This window comes from Rhinolophus ferrumequinum, chromosome 17 (genome assembly GCF_004115265.2).
Source record: "Rhinolophus ferrumequinum isolate MPI-CBG mRhiFer1 chromosome 17, mRhiFer1_v1.p, whole genome shotgun sequence".
NCBI lineage: Eukaryota > Metazoa > Chordata > Mammalia > Chiroptera > Rhinolophidae > Rhinolophus > Rhinolophus ferrumequinum.
Window position 1 is genome coordinate 28,854,812 of NC_046300.1, and position 14,012 is coordinate 28,868,823.

The 14,012-nt window shown below is 37.6% G+C and overlaps 1 long non-coding RNA gene across 1 annotated transcript in view; it reads right to left on the reverse strand.

Annotated features, from left to right (window-relative positions):
• The window catches only part of LOC117037128 (uncharacterized), a 43,360-nt gene extending 29,674 nt beyond the window's left edge, over positions 1–13,686 (reverse strand). Inside the window, exons 1-2 of the long non-coding RNA XR_004425469.1 lie at positions 13,622–13,686; positions 4,631–4,701 (exon numbers count right to left, since the gene is read on the reverse strand). This is a non-coding gene — a long non-coding RNA (uncharacterized LOC117037128). The remainder of the gene's footprint in view (positions 1–4,630; positions 4,702–13,621) is intronic.
• Between the last annotated feature and the right edge of the window lie 326 nt (positions 13,687–14,012).

Sequence of the window (14,012 nt, forward strand, 5' to 3'; positions counted from 1 at the left end):
AGATTCACATACCCAAGTTTTTCCAAATACACTTAAAGGTTTTCCAGTAACTGAAGAGTATATTTTTAAAGTTAATTAAAATCAAATCAAATGAAAAATTCGGTTCCTCAGTCACACTAGCCACATTCTATATGCTCAGTAGCCACATGTAGCTAGTGGCTATGGTATTAGACAGTAGAGAACGTGCCTCAGAGATATTCTACCTGAGAGGCAAAAAAGCTGGGGACTTTACCCATCTCATGGGCCATCATTGGTTAATGGCTGTTTTGGGGGCCGTTGGCAGCTGTGCTCAGGACTGAGCTTGCTTACCACTAGAACAAAGCTTCTTGCAGAGAGATGCAGGTGTTCACAGTAAGAAACCTTCTGCATGTAGAGGTCAATGCCAAGGGGATGTGGGCAGAGCCTGCTTGCACTATATAACCTCCATTTTGTCATATATTGTCATTTTAATCAAGTCTCTTCTTGATCTCTGGGAAGAATGTGACAAATCAATTATTTGTTTCAAATGTCTCTCGCAGTCAACTTTTTCCACTGCCATTAATGGTGTACTGTGTGTCAGAGGCCCAGCATTACCTAACATAGTTGGCCGTATTTGCAACAATTCCCATATAGTTTGTGTGCAGTAATTCAGGCATGAAGGTGGATGCTGCCATATTTGGGGGGCTGTTGTCTTTATTACGTGGCTAGCCCCATCCTGGTCTCCTGAACCCAATCTGATTTTAGGTAGAAAGAACTTAAGATCCAACCTAATACTCTAGAACTTGGCATGTAAATATCTTTACACCTAATTCAGCTAAAAGTTTGATCCTAAGACCTTTGTACCCATGAGACCCATTCAAGCTTGTACCAAAGTTTGCATGTTTGATTCTCTGGTCTCTTCCTGTGAGTGCCGGCTGGCTAATGTCTCTATTTCCTAATCTCAGGCAGAATGCAGTGCAGCCAGCCAATCTCCCTGGTAACTGTGTTCTACCTGCTTGCCCCATAGGCCTCTAGAGGCCTTGTGGCTCTGTCTCCTCCCCCTTTATTCCTCAGTGCTCCTTGGTCTCTGTTGCTCAATGCTTTCTGGGTTGCATGAGGTTAAACCTTCTGGAAACTGCGTTCTGTCTGCCAGACTGGATCTCCTCCCACATTCTCCCTCCTAGCCTGTGCCACCTACCTGGCAGAATTTTATTCCAGGTCCCTGCCTCTACCACCCTATCCCAAAACACTGTACCTAACCAGCTTACATAATATTACAGCCCCCAAACAGGATAACATCTGCCTTCAAGCCTAAATATAAGCTATTATCATTCCTCTTTCTTTCTAATCTATTCTGCACTATTAAGTCAGATTCATTTCTTAAAATTCTGTACTTGACATGCCAAAATTTGCTAAGGAAAATCCATAACTGTCCTAGATAAAATCAGGTGGTGGGAAGACAAAAGAAGTATGTCACAATGTTCCTGACTTCAAGTAGTTTTCAAGCAAATTTGAGAGGCAAGATTCATATGTATGACAGCAGAATTAGGAAATAGTGTAGAACAGAGATTGGCAAACTTCATCTGTTTTAAAGGGTCAGAAAGTTAACATTTCAGTTCATTCATTGTGGGCCGCATGTTCTTTGTTGCAACTACTCAACTCTATCTTTGTTGCCTGAAAGCAGCCATATATAATATATAAATAAATGGGCATGGCTGGGTTCCAAAACAAATTTATTAGGACACTGAAGGGGACATTATTATTTTTATTGCATAAATTTGCCATGCCATGAAATATTCATCTTTTGATTTTTTCCAACCATTCTTAGCTTATAAAAACAGGCAGTGTGGGCAGGATGTGTTTAGCTGTCATAGTTTCCCAACCCTTGGTGTAGAGCATAATTAAGTATTTAGTTAGGTAGTTCAGATTCAGTGATATAGAAATTTAAGGAAGAGAGAGAATCATTGAGATCCCTTTAGAAAAGTCAAAACTTACACTGAATCTAGAAGGTAGTAAAATAATTTGGACAATGAAGAAAGACATTTCCAGTTAGCAATGCATCATCCAAGAGAGATAAATTGAAGGTGGTACTAAATTACAAACTTCATTCAGATTTCCACAGTTTTCTTTTTATGTCCTTTCTCCATTCCAAGGTCCAACCCAGGATTCTACATGGTATTTAATTGTATCTCCTTCAGTGACAGTTCCCTAGGTTATCATTATCTTTTATGACATTGACCCTCTGGTCAGGTATTTTGTAAAATATCCTCCAATTTGCATTTGTTTTGTGGTTTCTCATGATCAGATTGAGGTTGCACATTAATGGCAACAATATCACAGAGGTGACGTGCCCTTCTCAGTGGGTGATATCAGGGATACGTGTCTTATCACTGGTGATGTTAACCTTGATCATTTGGTGAAGGTGTTATCTACCATGGTTTCCATTACTGTTACTCTTTTTCCTTTTGTAAATAATAAATATTTTGGAAGCAATACTTAGAGGCCATGAAAATATTCATTTTAAACTTTTGCCCACTGATTTTAGCATTCATAGGTGGATACTTCTTATAGCAATTTTTATTAATGCTCTAACAATGATTTGTTATTTCCTTATTTCCTTTTACATTTATTAGTTGGAATGCTTCTGGACGAAGAATTTCCCTTTTTTCATCATTTATTTATTTACTTAATCATTTATTTATATCAGCATGGCCTTTTGAGTATTTATTTTGTTGTTTCATAATCTAATGTTTTAGTTTGTTGCTGAAATTGTTCCAGCTTTGGCCATTGAGAGCTCCTTCAGGTTGGCCCTTTTGTCCTTTCAACCTGCCCCGTCCTTAGTACTTCCTTCCTTTTTGGTACTCCAAGGCCTCCAGGCTCATCTTATATTATCCCTGTCCAGCCCTGGAATCCATCACTTCTCCAAGGACCTATCTCGATGTTTTAAACCATAGGGATGGATAGTTTAGAACCCTCTACTCACATCCAGGGAAAAAGAACCAAGTCAGAAAAGAAGCTGGAAAGACCTTGGAGAAGCTTCAGAGATTGAGTAGAGAAACGGGTAGGGAGCCAACAAAGGAGACAAAGAGGAACTGTCAGAGAAGTGGGAAGAAACTAGAGCATGGTGTCAGAGGAGCCAAGAAAAGACATTCCTCAGTTTTAACTTTAGGGTCCTCCAGAAAGCATTCTACCTCTTCCCCACCACCTTACCTAGATATTGCCTCTTCAGAAAGGCAAGAATCTTCCAGCCAGATGTCCTTATTGCCCTGGGCTACACAAATCCCTGACTCTGACCAAAATGCAGTAAACATAGCCACAACTAACAAATTCAGCCCTATAGATTTTAGACTTTCATCCCTCTAACTGAAATCCCAAATCCCACTCATCTTAAGTTAGGGCAAGTGGCATCTTTTCGTTGAATCTTTTCCCACTCAGCCTACATTTATCATTTGCTTTATATAAATACCATGCATGGTTCTTCTCCCTTCAGTTAAATTAATGTTTGAACTATATTCTTTAATTTTTTTTCTATTTGTTTCATATTTCTTTCCCAACAATACTGTAGCTCCTATAGGTCAGAGGCCAGACCTCATGCTCTGGTATGCTCAGTAGGTTAGTAATATCTAAATGCCTAATAGACCTTTAATAAATGTATGTCAGTTTAGCACTCATATCAACAAATCAACCACTACAGTGAGTCATCAAAGAAATAGTTGAGCACTGAGAAGATTCCAGGACCTATCTTATCTATGCAGGAATGTTAAAAACTACTCCTTGAGATACAAAGTTAGGATAGCTATGCAAATTCTTATGGCTTTGATTGTATTCCAAGAAAATGTAACCCTGAGCCAGGGCAATTTTCTTATTTCTCACCAGGAAATAATTCATAAGGATATTTCTGGCTTATTTATTAATAAAGTACGTCACTATAATATTTTACATGACCCTTTCTAGCTTTGTTTTAGAACAACTATCTGATCTATTTCCATTTTTAAAATCAACTACCTAGAATTGTTAACATATAAAGCTATCAGATTTTCAAAGGAAAAATGGGAGAGCCAATAGAATTGATATTTTAAAAAGATAAATATCATTGTTTTTCTTATTAAAAACAATACATACTTGTTGGAAAATATAAATAAACAAAAAGTAAATAGTCCCATAATCCCAACATCCAGAAACAGATACTGTTAACATATTTTTCCAGCTTTATTGAGATATAATTGATTCATCAACACTTTATTGTATAACATACCATATGTATATATACATATATGGGAGCTATGTGTGTGTGATCATTTTATATAAATTGTTATCTAACTTTTTTCACTTAAGGTTTCATATTTCTTATGTCATTAAATATGTTCTACATTATGTCTTTGTGACAGTAAGTGGAATTTTATAGACTGGTGACTATGTTTGGACATTAGGGTGTTTCTAATTTTCCCCCAATAAATGCCATGCCATAATGCTTAGTTGTGAACTTAAATTTCCTTAGCATAAATTTCTAAAAGTGAATATCTCTGTATGAATTGTTATACACAGTTTAAGTTTTTGTTTCTATTTTTTAAAGGCCATTGCCCAACTATTTTACCAGTTTACTATCTCAGTCAGTGGTAGTTAAAGCAACTTTCAAACAATCATTTTATATTTTTAAGGGAACCACGCTCACCTTTAGAGATGATGAAACAAAGCTACATTTTCTTCTTCTTTTTTTGATCAATTTTTTTAATATTTTGCTTCCTGATATAAAAAAATGCAAAACAACAGACATTATTTAGTGAATTGCAAAGAAAGCACAAGGTCATTTACAATAAAAAAAGTCCAAGGGAACATAGCTGCAGCTAAGGAAAACAACAATGAAACTTATTAATTAGGCTCTTATTTTAAAATCGTTTGTCAAGAGCAATTATTTTTTTAAGTATGTTCTCTTGCTTTCTTTGGTATTATCAGTATATTTGCATGCAAGATAATATTTTGCACTTTTATTTCAGATTCACCAGTTTTTCTTATTTAAAAAAAAAAAAAAATCAGGCTTAGCCAAAACTTGTGTGTGCACAAACAATTGAAAGATTGTTGTTACATGTAAAATAAGAAATTTCCCAGTAGAATTCTGATCATTAGTAATTTAAATGTACTTACTTATACACTCACTTCTGCTCAAAGAATTTATGAGTATGTTTATATTTTAATGACAAAAATAACAAATAAAATAATATAATTAAAATTAAAAACAAGTCAATAGGGCCAGAAAAAAGGGAAATACAAATATATTAACAGCTCTTCTTGAACTTAAAATGTGAATTCATGAATTGTTCTTTACTGTTTAAGACACGTCTTTGTTGTTAATACACATATCGGCTTTATCTCATGTGAAACATTAAAATGACGATTCAATAATTTCTAATTATTAATACTCATTTCAAGACAAAAATGAATACAAGTATTGAAAGAAGTAGCTGATACATACACTTTCCCATTTCTGAAGATAAAAATCAGAAGAGTAATGTAGGCTAAGATTACATTCAAGCAATCGAACAGTTTTAAAAAACAGGCCCTTTTCCCCTTCAAAGATCTAAAAGGCAGAGGATAAAATCAACCTACATTTTTTTCTACACACCTAACATCAATCAGGGTGGCTAAATCTCTACTAAGTTGCTTTAAATGGAATAGTCCTTTAAGCTAATACTGTATTCTTGAAGTATTCTTAAATTAATATAGTATTCTTAAAGTATAAAGGAGATGAAGCTGGCATGTCTGTTGATCCCCAAAGAGATATTAAAAAAGCCGAAGATCACATAAGCAGTCTGTTTGGCAGTGGCAACCGTGCAAGAAAAGCTATTCCTAAAGAAGACTGTCCCATCAGGCTGCAGGAAGCACACAAGATCTCATATTGCTATTTGCAATATTATTTATGTTTTTTGCAAATTGGATAATATATATCAGTAAGACGAGTAACATTGCTTCTTAAACAAAGAAATAGTGGGTAAAAGAACTGATAATTGATGAACAAAGTCAGGTCTACTTCATTTAAGTATATCACAATATTTATAAATCACGTATAAGATTGCCAGAGTGCCTACAGGACAACTGAGCAAGTCTTCTAGGAAAATGCCTCACGGTTTAAATACTGAGAGAGTGGCTCTGTAAATGCATGGCATACTTTGAAAGCTTCTAATAATGTGGGGGTAAAAACACACACGTATATATGCAGCATGCTTTATTCTCATTATAATGTCCCAAATTCTAAAAATGGATGTTTTTCGACTGGCATACGTTGTCTCTATGATACAAGCAAATTACCTGGTTTTCTAGCTTAAAATTTTGGAAGAGCTTTTTTGTAGGTTAAGAGTAAGCATTGAAAAACATGACAGATTATTTTCCAGAAACCATAATCATTAGAAATTTCTGAAGGAGGTAAGAGATTCGTGTAAATCAACACTACACAGCTCAGGAATTCTGAGAGCTTTAGTTCCTACTTAATAGAAAATGTTGAATTTTTCCTTTCTAGTGGAAGAGTATGACTAAATACAGTGACTCTTATTTGGGGCTTCAAGTTAAATTACAAAAACAGCTTCACTTAACGTCCAGTGAACGCCTGGATAGCCCATCTTTCACTCCCTCTCAATGTGTGCAATAATGTCATATTTTGATTAATGCATTTCGTCTTTGCTTAACTTGTTTATTATATTTCCTTTCTTACAAATGTATTGTTGCTTTTCCTATGTATTTTTAAGCCACTGGCCAGGAAACACTTTTCTTATGTTTACTATGCCAAGGGAAGAGGACCTACTTCAGAAAGGGCTCTCCACTTTTGCTATTCAGAGACCAGCAGCAAGACATCATCTGGGAACTTGTCAGAAAATCAAAATATGGGTCCCCACCCCAAACCTACTGAATCAGAATCTGCATTTTAACAAGATCCCCAAGAGATGCAAAGACAAATTAAAGTTTAAGAAGCATTACCCTGGAGCACATTTGCCCTTCCTTATTCATGGATTCTACTCCCTGGCTATTCTTCCATTTAGAAAGAGACATAAGTATGTGAACAGTGGCCCATTTTCAGATAGGCATGAAATAAAGGTAATATTTTAAATTTATTTTAATCTACTTTGTATGTATATGACCTCTTTCATTGTCTAAAGACATTCACTTTCAGGGTAGGGGAATTAGTTTTGTTAAAGGAAAATTGTAAAGAAAAAGGAAAAGAAAGAATTAATGTTCAGCCTACGACATTCAAAATAAAAGTTTTTATTCTGCAAAAGATAAAAGACTTGAAAGCCAGGCTTTGTTAGGAGAAAAAGATTTTCTACCATCCCTATCTTTCCCCCTTTTATCATATTATGAAGCAGATGGATATAGATCATAAGTTTTTTTCCCCCATAGAATAGAAAAAAAATATCTATTTCACTTATTACTTAGGCCATGAATTCTTTTCCTTCATTAGTTTTATTTTGAAATAATTGTATATTTACAGAAGAACTGCAAATATAGTTCAGAGAGCTTTTATATAGCCTCACCTAGCTTCGCAGTATGTTAACATTTTACATAACCATGATACAATAATAGAAATTAAGAAATTAACATCGGGACAATTCTCAGACTTTATTTGGATATCCTCAGTTTTTCTACTACTTTTCTTTCTTTTCCAAGGTTCAATCCATGATACCCCATTGAATCGAGTGCATTAGTCTCCTCCAAGCTGTGATATTTCTTGGTCTTTCCTTGGCTTTCATGGCCTTGATATTTTTGAAGAGGATTGGAAAGATATTTTGTAGAACATTCCTCAATTTGAGTTTATCTCATGTTTTCTCATGATTGGACTACATATATAGGTTTGGGGGAAGAATATCAGAGGGTGGTCTTAGGCCATGAATGTTTATCCTTACTGTATAAGGAAGGATAAGCTGTGGAGGAAATTGAAAGGTAGAGGATTGCTCCTTCTGGTCCCAAGAGATGGTAGAGAGAGAAGAGAGACAGAAGTAGGACAACATGGTATTCAGGCTCTAGTTTTCAATCTACCACACATACCTTTGGAGGGCTAACATTCAGGGATAGGGAAGCTTTGTAACATCTAGATAAGTAAAGGGTGACCAGAGGCTCACTTGGGTTAGTGGCTCACTTTCCCAGATTTAGTCTCTAAGCGGTGGTGTGCTGATAAATGTTTAACAACTGGCCTTGGTGAGGTGGAGGTGAAGGAGGATGGAGCCCTGATTTATAATGTTTGCTTATTTCCATGGTGTCAATATTCCTACCGTGGCTGACTTGAAGCTATCAACTGACATCACTGAACAGAGTTGGGAAGAGCTGTACAGAAGTACACTGTTCTGTAGTATTTACTCCACATACATATAATAACACAGATAATAATAACATGTAATAAAATAAATAGCAAGTGATGATTTGGGGCATTAATTATATTTGCTTTTAATATAAGTCATTTAAATGTATGTTTACATTATTTTACTTCTAATAATAACTGTGTTTAACAACTGGGATGCAAAATTTCTGAAAAATTAACAATTGGCTAAGTTACGAGCTCCCTCTAGCACTCCACTGCTTCTAGGGGATTCTGACCGTTTGGCTCAGCAGCACCACATCCCATGTGACTCAGAAGCAGTGGTACAGAGGCAGCAACAGAAGATGGGTTGATACAGAAGACTTAGAAAGCATTCCTGTCGCATCATGACCTATGTGTGGGAAGCAGGAGTCTCAGAGTTTCTTACTTCCCCAGTGGGACTATTGGGGGACTAACTGAGATCTAGGAGCAGCATGGAATGAGGCCATGGGGGTAGGGGAATTTTTGATACTAGGGGAAGTATTCAGGGTTATGGCAGCAGTAGTGAAGGCCAGCAGACATCCCAAAAGATCAGATGGGACCTAGTAACATTTCAGTGGTCCCAGTTCCAGAAAGAAGATGAATCCAGCCCCTCTAAAGGGGTGATCATTGAGTGTCCAGAAGACAGTGCATGATCCAAGGATGCCACGAGGATAAAATAACACACACACACACACACACGTGGGCGCCCATATAACCTGACACTATCTTGGGAAAAAGAAGGAAGAGGGAGGTAGCGACTCGCAGAAAGATCAAGTTATCTAAAACAATGTTACTCAAAATGTGGTCCCCAAGCCATTGAGAGTCCACAAACTATTACTGGTGTGAGGTGAGATAAATTGACATTGCTGTGACATCGTAGCATGTTATCAGTGGACTTATCTTGTCGAACAGGATATAGACCAGTTTAGGTGTGTTGAACTGGCATGGTGAGTTACTTGGAACACGAGGTACACACCGGTCATATGCAGGAAGGCCATGCATTTGATCCATGTTTGACTGGGAAAATCGAACAATTTGAGAAACATTAATCTAAGACTTTTGAAACCATCACATTTGGATGGAAATAAAGTGCTGAATAGTTTGAATCAGAAGTTGTCAAAGTGTATTCCTTGGACCTTGATATCAGCATTCCCTGGAAACTCCTTAGAAATGCAAACTCTAAGTTCCCACCTGATTTCTGATTAATCCTGGGGGGAGGGGAGGGCAGCACTCTGTGTTTCAACATGTCCCCTAGGTGACTGCTGCGTATTTGAGTTTAAGAACCACTGGTTAGAATATTTAAAGTGAAAAAATTACATTCAAGCTGAAAGAAAATGAAATACTACTAATTAAGTGCAAATTATCTCTGCTAGACTGTAGAGCTGGAGCCTGTGAAGGTGGACCAAGTAGAGAAAAAGGAGGGAAACTAAACTTTCTTTGCATATCTCAGTGATGTGCAAGTGAGTGAGGTCAAGATGCTCAAGCGAAATACTTTTAGTGGGCTATACATCATCTTTCATGTTTCCCTACAAGCTTACCCATAGTGCTGTGGCTCCACATTTCCAAGCATAACTCATTTCCCAGCCCACATTAGCCTGTTTTTACCCAAACAGGGTCACAGTAATAGGATCAGAAGAGTATTTCTGTAGCTTTACTTTCACCACACAATTGCTGGATTTCTGGTTGTCCCCACATTCCCTACAACTACTACAATTAATACTAGTTCAGGGGGCACCACTTGGCTACTTTATGTCATTTGTCCTTTAATACATAATCTTCCCAGTGCTTCTGTTCCTTTCCAGGCAAGGTTGATATGATTTTGGCTTAGAATCTGGCCGACCTGGTCATTAGCCATATCATAGACAGAAATTCTCTCTGCTTTCCATCAGTGTTACATTTTCTTACTGAGGCATGCCACCCGGGGCTCCCAGGATCTTCTAAGGCCGTCTTTCTCAACCTGATGTGTGGACAAATCAGCTGGGGCTCTTGTTCTCCTGCAGGTCTAGGGTGGCCCGACAAGTTACATTTCTAACAAATTCCCAAGTGATGTTCATATCGCCGAAAGTCTGCAGACAATATTTAGAGAATGTTTAGAGCAGTGATTTTTCTGCTTTCACCATGTCTTCTCCCCAGGTCTTGAAAACAAGTCAGGGAGCATAGTCTTAGGGAGACCAACTGTTCTGGTTTGGCAGGGATGGTCCTGAATATCCTGTGTTTGGGGAAATTCAGCAGTGCTGGACAAACCCAGTGACTGGTCATCCCAGCAGTCCCAAACCACTCTGAACAGCCCTTATCCTGTTTCCCCCTACTGTATCCCTACTGGCCCTGTGTCTTTGCTTCTTGACTCTTCTTTCTCTTAACATAAATGTTTTCCACTGAGGGTCTTTATTTCTCCTTCACACAATGCCCTCTCCTTTGGCAGACCTGTTTCCACCAGCCCTTCGAGACAGCTAAATTTGCAGCCTGTGTAGAGTTCGCCCGGTTTTAGGAAAAGTTGACCATTTAACTAGCTTTGGAAGGTTCCATTTAATGTTTCCCCTCAGTTGGTCAAGATTAAGAGGCCTCTGAGATTGGGTGGGACCATATTTGACAGTCACTCATGTATTTTCACATAAACATGAGTGAACTGTCAAATCCCACCAGGTCTCTGCAGACCAAGCAGGTCTCCCCATACCTGGCAGCAATGCCTGCTCTGCTTTGCCTCTTAGGTGGTGATGTGCATATTATCTAGAATTAGGAAAAACCAAAATCTTCAACTCTAGGGCTTGGCAAATACAATATGTTTTCCGGTATTTTCAATCGTTCTTTCTATGTTAAAGCCACAAATTCTTGTAGGCACAATTTCATGCCTTATCATCCTAAAAAGTATACCTCTGATTATGTCCATCCATAGCTAAAACCTTCATTAACAGTAAATTTACAGCAAACAATTTCCAAATTCCCCACGTTAGTACAGAGTTATGGTTCTCAAAACTTTACTAGGCATCAGAATATCCCAGAGGGATTCCTAAAACAGACTGCTGGCCCCACCCCTGTGTTTCAGATTCAGTAGGTGGGCAGGGGCCCCAAAATTTGCATTACTAACAAGTTCCCAGGTACTACTGATGCTGCAGGTCCACAGACCACTCTGAGAGCCACTGGCCCACTACCTCTAGCCACAGGTTATATTTTTAAAACCAGCTACAGTACATGTTTTAAAAGACAATCGTTTATTCCTTGTTTCTATGTATGTTTTCTTACTCTGTGCTTTTGTTTTGTTTCATTCATTTATTCACTCACTCGTTGTCTCAGTCTGCTCAGGTTGCTCTATCAAAACACCACAGACTGGGTGGATTAAACAGTAGACATTTATTTCTCACAGTTCTAGAGGCTGGAAAGTCCAACATCAAGGTGCCAAAAGATGTGGTTCTTGGTGAGAGCCCTCTTCTTGGCTTTTGGATGGCCATCTTCTCATTGTATCCTCACATGGTGGAGAGAGGAAGTGCTATGTCTCTTCCTCTCCTTGTAAGGGCACTAATTCCATCATGGGGCGCCACCCTCATAAGTTCATCTAAACCAAATTACTTCCCAAAGGCTCCACCTCCTAATACTGCCATATTGGGGATGGGGGCGTCAACATATGAATTTTGGGTAGACAGACATTCAGTTCATAATACTCTGGATTCAGTCATTTGATCAATGGCTCATTATTTCATCAAATTTTGATTCCAGCTTTATTGAAGTATAATTGACAAACATTATAAATAATTAAGGTTTACAATGTGCTTTTTTAATATATTTCATCGAACTTTTTTTTAAAGACCTACATGACTGGCTTTGTCAGGTGCCCTCATGAAGTTTATAATACAAGGGAGGTGAGAAAAAATTTACCCTTTTCATTTACAGATTGGTTTCATGGTTTTCAAATGTTTAAGTTCCCATTGGTCTTCTCCAGAGCCATGAAAGACCAACAGGGCAGAGATGACTGTACACATTTCATAGATAAAGAAATTGAAGGCCAGGGAGGAGAAGTGATTCATCCAAGGTAATGCCAACCCAAGTCTTTCCTATTCCGGGTCAACATTTTTCCCACCCAATCACATTACTTCGGTCTTGGCTCATTGTATCCCCTCTGTCCCTGCTGTCCAAACTGTATCCCTTCTTTAAAACCCAACCCAACACTTCCCCCTTCATGAAGCCTTCCCTGATAACCCAGTTAAAATAATTTCTCCTTATAAGCTAAGACAATACCTTATTTTGTCTCTCTACTGGCATTAAAAAAATATACAGCCTCCCTTTCTAGACCCCAATCTCCGTAAGTACAGAATCAATACTTTACTCTCTCTTGTGTCTCCCATGACACTCAGTTCTTAGCTTGTAGTATATGCACTGAGAAATGAATAAAGGAATGAAGGATGGAGAGATGAAAATTTCACCTGTTCTGAGTCAATGATTATATTCATAAGATAATCAATGAAAAATATATTTGCAGATGAAAGCAGAGTTGGGTGTTATCTCTTTGCTTTCTGTCTCTATAAATGGAGGTGGGGAAGACAAACATTAATTAAGTGATTGCTGGGTACCAGGTCTTTTACGTTATGACATTTTGCCTTCATAATCTAATAGAAAAATACTATTGCTCCCATTTTTAAGTAGAGATACTGGAGCCCAGAATTGTTTAGAAACTTGCCCAAGTTCAGACATTGATGACATGTTAGAAAGGAGACCAAACCCAACTTCATGTGGCAAAATGAACACATGAAATCACCTCCAATTGTACTATGACAATAAGAAATTGTCCAGCATTTATCTACATAAGAAATTAGTTCATTGTATAGTAATAATCTTGAGATCATCTTTTAGTCGCGTGGTCTCTCACCTTATTATTAATTTGTCATTGATTCACTATTTCCTGGTTGAATCCTTTGATCCATTTTTTTCCAAAAGGAGAAATGAATTTTACTACTATTACCATATTCTTTCCCTACTCTTCATGTGACCAGTCATCACAAATTGTGGAATGCTAGCCTGTGATTTAGACACTAAGTCTTGTCTTAACAAATGGTATTGTGTCACAACATGCCTATCAGAAAAGAGAATATGAAAGGTTGCGGGTAAATCCTGGAACAAAGTCGGGATGGGGGTGGACAAACCCAGAAATATTTTCACGAATAACCTCAAAAGAAGTCATAACTTTAGCAAAAATGGAAAACTCAGACATTAAAGTAACTTGTTAGACATTTACCATATTATAGAGCTGAGAATTGTTAGGGAGTTGAACCAAACGACATTGCCAATGAATGTCACAGAACCTTGATAAAGGCAGATAAGACATAGACAGTGTTAAGGAAATGGCTAACTCACCAGGGGAGGGTTCATGCATTGGTTCTGCAGTTCAAGTCTTACAAGAGCAGAGGCTTGCACCATCCTAAAAACCAAATAGACACATCAAAGGTAACTGTTCTCACAAATGCATGAAATAAAAATTTGTATCCTTTCCTCTTACAGGTACTACAATATTCTACATAGTAAACACCTGTCAATTTAATTGGCAGAGGTTCTTACAAGGTCTTATCATGTCATTAGCCATTAAGACAGCTAATAATAAATCTTGGCATCTTAACAGACTTGTTTTTATTTTTACAATTTCAATGAAACTGTTTTAAGTAATGAGGACATTCTACCCAAATCTTCCCAACTCTTTGGATCTGCCAGGTGGAAAAAAGTAAATCTTGTTTTCAGGCTTTCTGGGGTG